The sequence below is a fragment of the Salvelinus namaycush genome, chromosome 42, assembly GCF_016432855.1.
Source record: "Salvelinus namaycush isolate Seneca chromosome 42, SaNama_1.0, whole genome shotgun sequence".
NCBI classification, from domain to species: Eukaryota; Metazoa; Chordata; class Actinopteri; order Salmoniformes; family Salmonidae; genus Salvelinus; species Salvelinus namaycush.
Genome location: NC_052348.1, coordinates 10,715,128 through 10,727,326, shown reverse-complemented (window position 1 = coordinate 10,727,326; position 12,199 = coordinate 10,715,128). Strand labels below are relative to the sequence as shown.

The following is a 12,199-nucleotide window of genomic DNA, read 5'->3' as shown; positions in this document are numbered from 1 at the left end:
GTTAGGCTACTCTGACCACCACGGTTTATGATGAAGCCACTACAGAGGATCATGGGAGGTGTAGTTTCATCACGTTTTGTAATTGGAAACTCAATCAGGGTTGATTTGTAGTCTGACAAGTAAAAAAAAAAAACTTCATTTTCCTTATTTGATTTGATTCCGCAAATATTATATATGTTTTGTGGCCAACATTTGTTTGTTTTTAAATACAAGACTCCCAAACACTCAAGACGATTGTGGCTTATGCTTCTATTGGATTTTGCGATTGGAGCTGTGAAGAAGGATGATGAAATGCTAGGCTCTGCCTTGCTGTGGCTGAGTGGTGAAGGAGGGCAAGCATCTGTTACGTCTCACGCTATGCCACCGCTAACCCAGAGGGACGTGAGGGAGGCCTGTGATTGGCCGCTGGCATCCTGTTGCTCTGAGGTCATACCGGGTCTGACCCCTGTATCTATGGTAATGACCCGTTTCTATGGTAGCCAGCTCGAAGGAGGAAGGGGTGTGTGGTAGTGGTACATGGGCGGCCATTTTGGAGAGAGTAACTGATCAGGACGGGTGGAGATAAAGCTTTCTTTAGGCTCTCTGTTTTACTTCAACATCTCTGTCTCTCTCTCTCTCTCTCTCTCTCTCTCTCTCTCTCTCTCTCTCTCTCTCTCTCTCTCTCTCTCTCTCTCTCTCTCTCTCTCTCTCTCTCTCTCTCTCTCTCTCTCTCTCTCTCTCTCTCTCTCTCTCTCTCTCTCTCTCTCTCTCTCTCTCTCTCTCTCTCTCTCTCTCTCTCTCTCTCTCTCTCTCTCTCTCTCTGGTACAGGCAGGGCAACCCAAGCCGATTGTCTCAGAAAAAAACGAATTAACAGCGGAAAAGTGGATTAAGATCTCCCCTTCTATGTCTCTTTGAAGCCTTTGTCTTTGCGGAGCACGAAAAACAAGACTTCTGCCTTATAAGTGCCCTTTTTCAGTCTCATTTCTACTATTTCTAACTTAAATTGAAACTGGATACTCACTCATCCATTCACATCAGCAGGCAAGGCAAGCACCTAGTAAAAATGGAGTATGGGACTCGGGACTCCTAGGATTTACAACGCATCGAGCCACCCCTGAGGGAAGAAGGCCATTATCCAACTCTTCACTTCCATTGCTGAAATGGATTCCCAGCTAGCTACTAGCCTACCCCGGCCCCTCAACCCCCTCAGCCCAGCCCCAACCTAGGCCATAAAAGCAGGCCCCAGCCCTGGCTCTCCCTGGCTGTTGGTGGTCCCACTCTAGTCCCTTTAAACTGGGAAGGGGGCCCAATTTGATTGTGTCTTTTCACTGAAGGGCCCATCTGAGAGGGAGGAACTTCAAACGGCTACATAATCCAGGTACAGGCCCTCCACTTTTAGCTTCTCCGGCCCCGCACGTCTGTAGCAGCCGTAAAACTGTGGCCACTGAAACCGGAGGATGATTGATTTTATACAGAGCTTGATTAGAATGGGGGTTCTAGTCCTCTAGCTGACTGTATCAATATAATTTAATGATAAAAAATCAAGATCTTTAATGAGGGAAATGTCTAACTACTAGATTACTCGGTGGAGTGTAATCAAAATGCGCGTCATGTTGTAGTATCCTTCCGTCGGCTTATAATTGAATGAATCTTTTGCAAGATTACCTTCTTCCCCCTCATTGTTTTGTGTATCTAATGTTACTTTGACTACACCATCTGTAGTGTTCAATGGGCAGTGTTTTCCATGCTGTGTGCGGAGTGCAACCCTCTTACCGTGCGTCTCCCTTGTCAGTCAGGCAACAAATATCCACACATGTCTCTGTCTGGCACGGACTAGGTTGTCCAGGCTGGCGTTGGGGTTGACTAGACGTCAGTCAGTTTGGGGTTGAGGAGGAACAACGTGTGGAGGAATGTGGGGAAAGTGCACAGTGTGTCTGGACGGTCTGAGCCAGAGGACTGAGTGTATGCCAACAGCTGTGAGTAAGGCTTGGAGCCGGGGGCATTCCTGTGGCAGTCCAGGCCAGCCTTACGACCCGCGGCCACCCACCGGGCCACGCAGGCGGTCAGAGCGGGTGAGAGGGGCACCCTGGGTCACCTCGGGCCCCATGGGGGGGGGGGGAGGAGAGAGAGAGAGAGAGAGAGAGAGAGAGAGAGAGAGAGAGAGAGAGAGAGAGAGAGAGAGAGAGAGAGAGAGAGAGAGAGAGAGAGAGAGAGAGAGAGAGAGAGAGAGAGAGAGAGAGAGAGAGAGAGAGAGAGAGAGAGAGATTGTTGTTTGATGTGACTGGCTGCGCTCACCATTCTAGAGAAAAGAGGTGTAGAGAGATGGGGAGAGTGAAAGACAGATGAGAGACTGGTAGAGCAGCCAAGAGAGGCATAGAGAGAGAGAGACTCAAGAACACAACAGTGGGGATTAGAACTCTCTCCCTCACTGTTCAGCTAGATGCAGCCATGTCTAGCTGGGATACAGTTTATGTTTTTCAAAAGTAGATTTGTTTTGTATTTTAGCTAACCCTAACCTAATGATCCTAACCTGCTACGTAAATTCTTCTAACCTGCTATGAAAAGTAAACTTTGACATAAACTGTAAGCTTTCTAGTCACTCGCCCCAGGTCTTGATGGGATTGATGGATGGTTGATATCCCACTGGGCACAGACATCTATTCAACGTTTGTTCAACGTATTGTCATTGAAATGACGTGGAAACAACGTTGATTCAACCAGTGTGTGCCCAGTGGGATCTGATTGGAGGAGCAGCTCTAGAACTCATGTTCTAGAGAAAAGCAGTAATTGATATTGTTTATTACATTTTACATTTTACATTTAAGTCATTTAGCAGACGCTCTTATCCAGAGCGACTTACAAGTACATACATTCATACTTTTTTTTGTACTGGCCCCCCGTGGGAATCGAACCCACAACCCTGGCGTTGCAAGCGCCATGCTCTACCAGGTTGTGTTCTTGCTGAATGCTGCTTACACTTGGACATGTTTTTGTTTTGGTTGTTTCGACTGAGGCGAAAGGTTGGCAGGTTTCTCTGAAACAAGGTTGTGTTTTAGTGGGGGTTTCTATCGCCACCTAGTGATCCTGGACAATGCCTTGGTGCAGAGAGAGAGAGAGAGTGTGGTCTACCTTACGGGTAGCAATGATGCTTTTCCCACATTCGATGAGAAGATGGTCGCCTTCAGAAGAAAAAAGTCCCAGTAGTGATTGTATAATTTTCGCATAAACGAAACATATACACTCTTAAAAAAAAATGCGGATAGAACCAAAAAGGGTTATATTGCTTGCTTCATACATGGCACCATATAGAACCCTTAAGGGGTGCCATATATGAAGCAACCGTAGAAGCCTTTTTGGATCTCTCCGAAACTTTTTTTTTCTAAGAGTGTATATGGTTCGTTTATGCGAAAATGATGCAATCACTACTGGGACTTTTTTCTAAGAGTGTAGGCCAATTTTACGCGAATGGATTTCTTATTTTACTTATTATTTGGTCTAAAATCGTTGTGACCAGCTCTTGCAATGTGTCCTTGACGCATCGAAGGATAGAACAGCAAATAACATAGAGCATTAATATTGTGTGCAGATTTGCTCGTCATGAATTGAATTCATATGTCAGGCAAGTGTATAATGAAAATATCTGAAAACGAAACAAAAACTCTTGGAGTGAAATTCATGCTCTCATTGAAGAAAGGCCTTTTATGCAATACCATATGTGATCAGGAATTAATTAAGTTATTCTTCCTGCCTGTTTTGTGTCAAAATTCCTTGCTCGTGGTGTGTAGGATTTCCCTTCGCATGCAAATATGAGATATGTAGAGTAAAATATACTACAATCCATTATTTTCTAAATGAATCAGCCGACCGTTTTTATTTTACCCTAGTGAAAAATGGGTCGTTCATTTATTAAAAATAATAACGCGATTCATTATTCGGCCTATAACATAATTTAAACAGCGATGTGGCATGCATACGTCATCTTATAAGAGCACAACTCGAAGCAATGTATACAGTTCTTGGAATGTTATTGTGTATGATGTATTCTAAACCTATGTAGTGCCTCTGCTTTGTCTGGCCGTATTGCCAAGTTAAATAATGGAATAGAAATAGCCTAAACTGCATACAATTCGCTCACTAACCCTTAATGCAACTGTAAAAAATGTTTATCTAATTGTTGAACCCATCATTGTTGTCTATGTGAATTTATTCCTCATTGTCGTTATTTTGAAAGCATGATTTTGACTTTCAATTCTTAATGGATTAATGATTAATATTCATTTAAAAAGTTTATTCGTTGATTTCGTGGCGATGTAATCCTTGTTCGAAAAGAATGCCATAGGACTCATGGTCACTTTGAATCAAATAATTTGCTTTTTCTGGCTATGTAAAGAGGATGCTTGACTGGCCTGTATAGCGGATTACTCCGGCTACAACGGGGGGAAGAGTCTGCATTGCACGGATGATACATCAATCTTCAATAGACGATAGGCCTATAGATTTTCTATTATAGGAAAAGTACAGCATATACATTACACACACACACGGAAACTGATACATTCATTCAATCTCCAATAAGCTGTATCTAAAAAAAACGTAAATGTCTTCATTTCAACGTTTGTTACCCATATATTTTTTAACGAAAATCACCCACTATATATGTTTTTCTAACAGTCGACCCAAATATATAACGTCCATGATTTTGACCCACTCAACATGTAAGAAAAATTTAGCAAAATCTACTTAAGTAAGCCTAGCCCAGGTAAATGAATATGTTTGCTTTGAAGTGAAACGCAATAAGGCTATATTAATATATATATACACACACACGTATCGCATTAATCATTACAAAGAATAACTGGATAAATGTCACCTTGTTTAAAAAAAATTCTGACCTAGATTTAGTTCCAATGTAGTCTACAATATCAATATAGCCTTATTGCATTGCATTTCAAAGCAAACATTCATTTACCGAGGCTAGATCTACTTAAGTAGAGTTTGCTATATTTTTCTTGCATGTTGAGTGGGTCAAAATCAAGGATATTTTCATTTCTATGTAAGGGACATAATGATAAACCAGGCAGTAAAATGTTCCTCTAGGCTTTCTTAAAGCACCAATTCATCCCCTCAATGTGATTATTTACCTCTGATTAAGATAATTATGATTAAACGAATCGATTACAAATCAAAAACCCGTTACAAATCATTCTGAAAAACAAACATAATCGGTTGTCATAGTAATTATAATTATGTCTCACCGCTTTGATGGCTCGGGATTACAAATGTGTGTGTTTTATAATTACACAGCGCTCACCTCTGCCTTTTATTAACGCACCTTGACTTTTTACAATGTAGTAATGTGTGAAAACAAGGACAGCCCAGTCAATAAAGCAAATCCCTCTGCAGTCCAGCGCCGATAAGAGGGAAAATTACCCTGGTAATTGCACGATTAATCACGCGCCTTTTTATGTTTTTCAGTAGGCAGACACCGAGGCACTATACCACCAGTGCTCCTAGGCAAAGCAGCAAAACATGGTACATAGACGACGCTGGACTTGTACAAATAACAAACAAGCAAAACGTCCATGCTTCATTAAGCTAGAATGAAGAGGCAGCATGCAGGCGCAACACAGAGCAGCTATAGGCCTACAGAAATGAGATCATTTGAATGATCTTTAAACCCCACGTATATAACGGAGAGCTTACATCTAAAAACTAGAGCTGAATAATTACTTGACATATAAAAAAGAAAAATGTCAGATTGATTTATAAGCAACACATTTTGAACACATGCCCATAGTATTTATTTCTTACTAAAAGTGTATAAACATAATGCATGATTATCTGTGTGTGTGTGTGTATACGTGTAAACGTGCACCGTTGTGTGTGTAGTATGCCTCGCATGTCCCAGTCTGTGATGAAGGTGGATACCTCCAAACAATAGGCGCTAGGTAGAAGACAAAAATACATCTCTTCGGCCTCTCCCCTCTCCTCTCTCCTGATACGTTTCTCTCAGCAATATTACCCTCAGAGATCAAACAGCTTGACATTAGCGAAATGTGCGCTGTTTAGAAGCCTAAAGAAGCCCTGCCCTGATTGGTTGGCTGGCAACGGCTGGGGTAATGTTATGACCAGGTAATTGCAGGCCTTGGACAGATGCATTAACCAGGCTCAGTGACTGGAGCCACTGGATATTATTTTAGCCAGAGGGCCAAAGGAACCTGGAAGAACTGGGCCCTTAGAGAGGCTGAGGGCTGGACCTCCGAGGCCCCAGGAGGGCCCGGTACCCTGGCTCTGGTGCCCTCCATACCCACAGAGGGCTGCTCCCAACCGAGGTCTCGTTGGACCTCTGGGTCTCCCTCCTGGTGCTTTGAAGCAGGGGGCATTGGAGTTGATGAGCTGTTGTGGAGAGTGGGGACATTGGCACTCACCCTACTATAACTAACAGCGTTCATAACAACTCTCACAACATGTGGTTGACCACTCTGTTGGTCTGTGTTTGTCTGTGCCACCCCATCTGTGTATGTGATGTACACACCTTATGGTAGCTTTCCCACCCTTTCTTTAATATGCCAGGGTACTCTGTCTTTATGCTGCATACTTTGGACAATTCAGTGAAAGTCATATCCCCCCTTTTCCCCCCAACCTATTGCCTCTTCATTCAGTACAGAAACTAGACCCTCGCAAGGCCAGAAAACAGCTTTAACCCGAAGATTGTGTTTCAGTGGTTTCCATCACATTTCCTGTCGGATCTTTTAGGAACCCCTAGCTGGAAACCAGCCCAGCAGATCCTGTTTAGATTTGACGCTTGATACAATGTAACTCTTATGGAATTCACTGGTTTGCGTCCCAAATGTCAACGTATTCCCTACATAGTTTGCTACTTTTATCCAGAGCCCTATGGGTCCTGGTCAAAAGTAGTGCACTATGTAGGGAATAGGTTACATTTGAAGACATAAACACTGAGGTGAGAAACAAGCGGGCTTTCTGTAAATTAAAACCTTTATGGGTTATTATATAGATTACGCTCCTATGCCTTGTGGGCTTTTAATGTTCAATAGCGTAGCCAGTAAAGCCCGGGCCACACTTCCTGAGATGCACTCAGGATCTTATAACACTGTCACAGTGCTGCTGAATGGCCTGGTGTCGTACAGCAGTATGTCAGAAGAGAGCCTTTCAATAAATTGACCCTCGTCATCCGGCAAGGACCTGCCTCCTTCCATTAAAGCTTATTGCCAAATATACAGCTGAGTTAATTTCCAAATGTTGGAAATGTACTCCAGCGTGTTATAATGTGTGGGCTATGTTGGACAAATGATTGAATATTTTTGGTGTATTATTTTCTATCCCATTCTATCCAATTCAATTCCATTCCAGCCCATTCTATTCTATTCTCCATCTCTCAGTGCCAATCTAGTAACAGTAGCAGCGCAGCGATTGCGATGTGATGGGGATGTATAAGCAGATAGGTTAAAGCAGTAGTTCCATCCAACAGCTCAACAGCCTATAGAGTGATCACTGATCTCCCCTCCTTGTAATCTGACAAGTGTCAGACACCCCAGCCTGTCACGTCCAGGCAGGGCGCTCTCCCTAGTATATCTTTATGTCGTTTGGGGGAGGGGAGGCAGTAATGTAATGTAAGTTGTCAGAGAGATATGGTCTCATGAAAGAAACATCCCATAAAACATATCCCCGCCACTTACGTCACCTAACGGCTTATTCAGGACTCGCCTTAGAATTAGGAACTCACCTTTGAGTATTCGACTCAGAAACGAGAACCATAAGGCGAGAGAACGGACTGCAACTGTCAACTAGGTTATGTACATGGCTATGACAGCACTGTCCTGGTGCTGAAAATGACTGTCATGTCATATTCGCAGCCATATTCCTTCCCAATCTCAATTCGAAATAAATCAAATACGAAATATTATAGCGTGCCGTCGAGCGCCAGACCGAGGTTTTGAAAAGTACCCTTTCCAATAGGATATGAAGTCTCCTTCCTTCTTCCCTGTACGAAACAGAAGACAACTGTTCCCTAACTCCCCTTCATCAGAGCACAGCCATGACAGGACAGGTATAGAGAATCAGCCTATGGGCCGTGTCTGTGATGGGATGTCTATGATAGGTATAGAGACTTGGTCACTGAACACTCCCCACAGCTGGACAACAGCTGTCCAGAGCTGTTGGATGTCCAGAAGACTCTCTGTCCACTCCAGAAAATAAGGGACACTTTAGGCTGCAGGACAAGAGACAGGGTGTGTGTGTGTGTGTGTGTGTGTATGGGGATATGGAGAGAATGACCCTGTTTGCAGATGGGGCTATGTTTAGGGTGTATATACTTATGGTATATACTGGACTTATACTATACAATTAGTTGCTTCACTGGCTTGGCTTCATAGCCAGTATAGTATACAGAGGCTATACCTGGACATATTGTAATTCATTATGAGAACATACATTTACATTATCATTAGAAGATTTCAGATTTTTGCTAATTTTTTATACCATTTTGTTTTTGGGATGGACTGTGACATTAGTATCAATTGCAACCAACTTGCTGCTGCTCTGTCAGGTCAGAAAAAGGGTAGGATATTGCTTTAATCTTCCCCCCCAACAACAATATGTATCCATGTAACCCTATAGCAAATGTAGGATTCGTTCATTTATATAAATAAACATTCAGTGGGCTACAATACTCCTCCATCTTCCTTGAAAGGACTTCCCCATGAATGACATAACGGCCATACAAATCAAGTCCTCTTGCGTCTTTCATTTGCTACCTTAAGTACAAAATAAGGCAGCCCATTTTCAATTAGAAGGCCATCTGGAGATTACAGTTCTTTTAACCTCTGACAAAACTAAAGTCCGTTATCTCTTGTACTGTTTCTTGATCAAATCAAATGTGACATTTAAGCGGACTAACAAGCAATTATATCAGGTAATCATATCAGTATAATATCGTATCATGATTATTTATGATATGGCCAATAAGGCCACTTGATAAGTGTTAGGGGAAATATTGTCTGTGATAATGTTTCTGCTTTTAATTTATTTACGCGAACTGACGTATTTCATAAGGATAATAGAATGTATTTCTGAAATATTTTCATCATAGAAAATCATGTTGAAAGAATGATCATAAGGACATCTCGTTATATATCACGTAAAAAATGTTTTATTCCCTACAACCAAAATACTTTGTTTAAGTATTGAGAACTTATTAGATAGATCTTATAACGGTGCTATTGCAAATAATTATATTATTATTAGGCCATGTAACTCCCTAAAATAATCGCAATTCGATGCTTTTTCGATAGGAAATAGAGTCTCAAGAGCACTAAAGAAGACCCGGAGACAGAAGGCAGCTACAAGCACCATCATTTCGGGATTGCCGATGGGTAATTAATTTCTTTCAAAGGACTACCCCAGTTAACGTGTTTTCTTGAAATGATCTTCACCATCATTTTCAGTTTTATTAATACGCTTTTAAAACCTTATTGACACATCCCCGTGTGCGCAGGGATGTTATGGGGCCTAGTGGATCCAACCAGAACTTCCCGAAACGTAATCAGTGCACGTTTGCAATCAGATTGAGTTATTGGCATGCTTTTGAAACAAACTGCAGACAATATAGGCCTATACTCATGGATCAAATCGGTAAACAAAACCAACACTCAAAACTCCTGCCTTTCTATAACTGCTGTCTGTTGACATCACAATATTTCAATGTCACATTGATTGAGATCTATTTTAGGACATAAAAAAGAGCAGAAAATCATTAAAAACCCAATAATCCTAAACCATAAATTGTAAAATTACACCAAAAAAAGAATAAAGGCTATGGGAACCGAATTTCCAATTTCCAAGAGCGTTGGGTTTGGGCTTTGAATTGGGAGGTGCGGTTTCAGATTGTTAAGAACATCCCCAACTTTGGCATCTGCTTGACATTTGGATCCGAGGAAGCCTTGCGTGAGAGTAACACCAATAAAGATGCCAAAGCACATTTAAAACCTTGGGCAGAAAACATTATTGGTGGTTCCATACCAAAATAATGAAAGGAGATGCATGCGGTGCCATTTCTCCCCCCTCTTGCCTCTTTTCAAACTGTGATGTCATGGACAGTATTGCAAAAATGCCGGTTGCTGTGTTTCGGATGAACATAATAAGTCCAGCATGATCACGGTTAGAGTTTGATGGTCAGTTCGCCAAAGTGTACGAGACCAGTGAAAGTAGTCCTATCATGCCGGCGTCAACTAGACGAAATAGTAGATAGGCCTATTTCCATAATCTAAATATTCGTATCCATCCATATTCTTCTTCTTTTCATATATTTTTTTGGGGGGCTATTAGACTATAATAATGACAATTATATTTGTGTTACTTTTATTATACCTGTGCAGTATAGGCCTGGCTTCTTTCAGATTAGCATCCGTTTTTGATTTACATGACCAAAAGTCTGGTAAATGGAACTCAAAATTCGCCGTAACCTATCCAGAAAGATATTATACGTTTGCTAAAAAAATCGTAAACGTAGGTAGAGTTTATCTTCAACTCTCAAATTGCATTTTGTATATGGCCTATTTTGAAGGTCAATTTTAGCATAGGCTTACTGTTCCCCAATAATATACAATATGAATTTGGTAAATGTTATATTACAATTATTATTGTTGTTATTATTATTATTAGTAAGATTACAGCGTATAGTTTTATAATATAGGCTAGGCTATGGGTTCGAAGCCTACCCACATTTCCCCTGCTTTCATCCAGAGACCGCGCGCCTCAGCAGCGACAGCGTGGCGTCCCGCTCCCTCAGCAGCGACAGCGTGGCGTCCCGCTCCCTCAGCAGGTAGTTGTGTTGACAAACTGCAGAATATGGAGAACCGTAAGGACTTCATCAATCATTCCAAATGAAAGGCAACCTCGGTGTCAGCCACTTCGAAAAAAAAATGTTACCTGTATAAACAGCATCAACTGTCGGAAACCCTGATTAGTCTATGGGAACAGAGCAGAATCAAATATAGCCTATTCATTAGAAGGTAGAAAAAAAAATCTAGTTTCATCATACATTTCAGTTTCAGATACACCCAGACTAAATTAAATGAACGGTATGGCCCAATAAATGAACATGTATGAGCTAGGCTAATAAGTTATGTGTAATAAAAAAAAAATTGTGCAGAATAATAAACAATCACAATTTCCATTTAATGTTGCAAATTACTACAAAGTGCATAAAGAATAATAATAAGACACCTACATATTAATGTTGCATGTACAATTTTATGGTCAGTGTGGTGAACTAACTGTAATCCTTATTTTTATATCTTATGTCCCATCCTTCCTCCCTATGCGCATAAATCGATTGTTTGGCACAACTCTTCATCGACTGATTTACAGGGTCAACTCGTGCGTAATCGCTTTACTCAAGTTAATAATCTGCCTTATCAGAAAGTCATTTATGTCAGTCAATTAAACACGACGATTCCTATGAAATAATGTAACTTGCATATAGGATTTTCTTAAATAGTATTGCTTTTATATAATAAGAGTAATGGAAGGCGCTTGGAGCTCCTTTTGGCACAGTTGTAGATATAGGTCCTCAATGTAGAATAACCCTATGGTTGTTGCAACAATGATAGGTAGGCTATTAATCCTATCTTAATTAGTACGAACATGTGTTTGACTGAAAAAGCTGGTAGTAAATGAATCATTAAGCCAATGGATTGTATCATCCAAAGTAGGTTACCAACCATTCAATCATGAACCATTTCAGTTCTCCATCCAATTTAGCTTAGTATTTGGCATTGCTATGTTTTTTATAGGCCCTGAAATGAGTGTTTGAGGAAGACAGATAAAGTTGAGTTATATATTCTCCCTCCTTGACATAGTGTCTCCCTGCGCTATGGAGAGCTAAACAGGATCAGGGTACGCATTGCATCACCACTCTCTAAACCTTCTCAGATTGACCCCTCTCCCATGCAGCTCCAAGGGCCCTGTATCTCTCTGCTGACGGCCCCTGTGATGCTCTCGCTTTTCATTTACAGCACATAAAGCACACTCTGCTAGAGGTCGAGGGTCATGTTGTGTCTGGAGTCGATTTACTCCTGTCTATCTATACACTGACAGGCTCAGAGGAACTCTTTGGTTAATATATACACTATGGATCGGGGCTTTGAAATGGGGTTTGGTAGTTTTGAGAGCAGTGTTTGAGAGGTGTATATAAGG

The 12,199-nt window shown here is 41.3% G+C and overlaps 1 protein-coding gene across 1 annotated transcript in view; it reads left to right on the top strand.

Moving 5' to 3' along the window:
• LOC120034783 (centrosomal protein of 44 kDa-like) overlaps positions 1-12,199 on the top strand; it is a 128,719-nt gene that overhangs the window by 89,921 nt on the left and 26,599 nt on the right. The window lies entirely within an intron of this gene.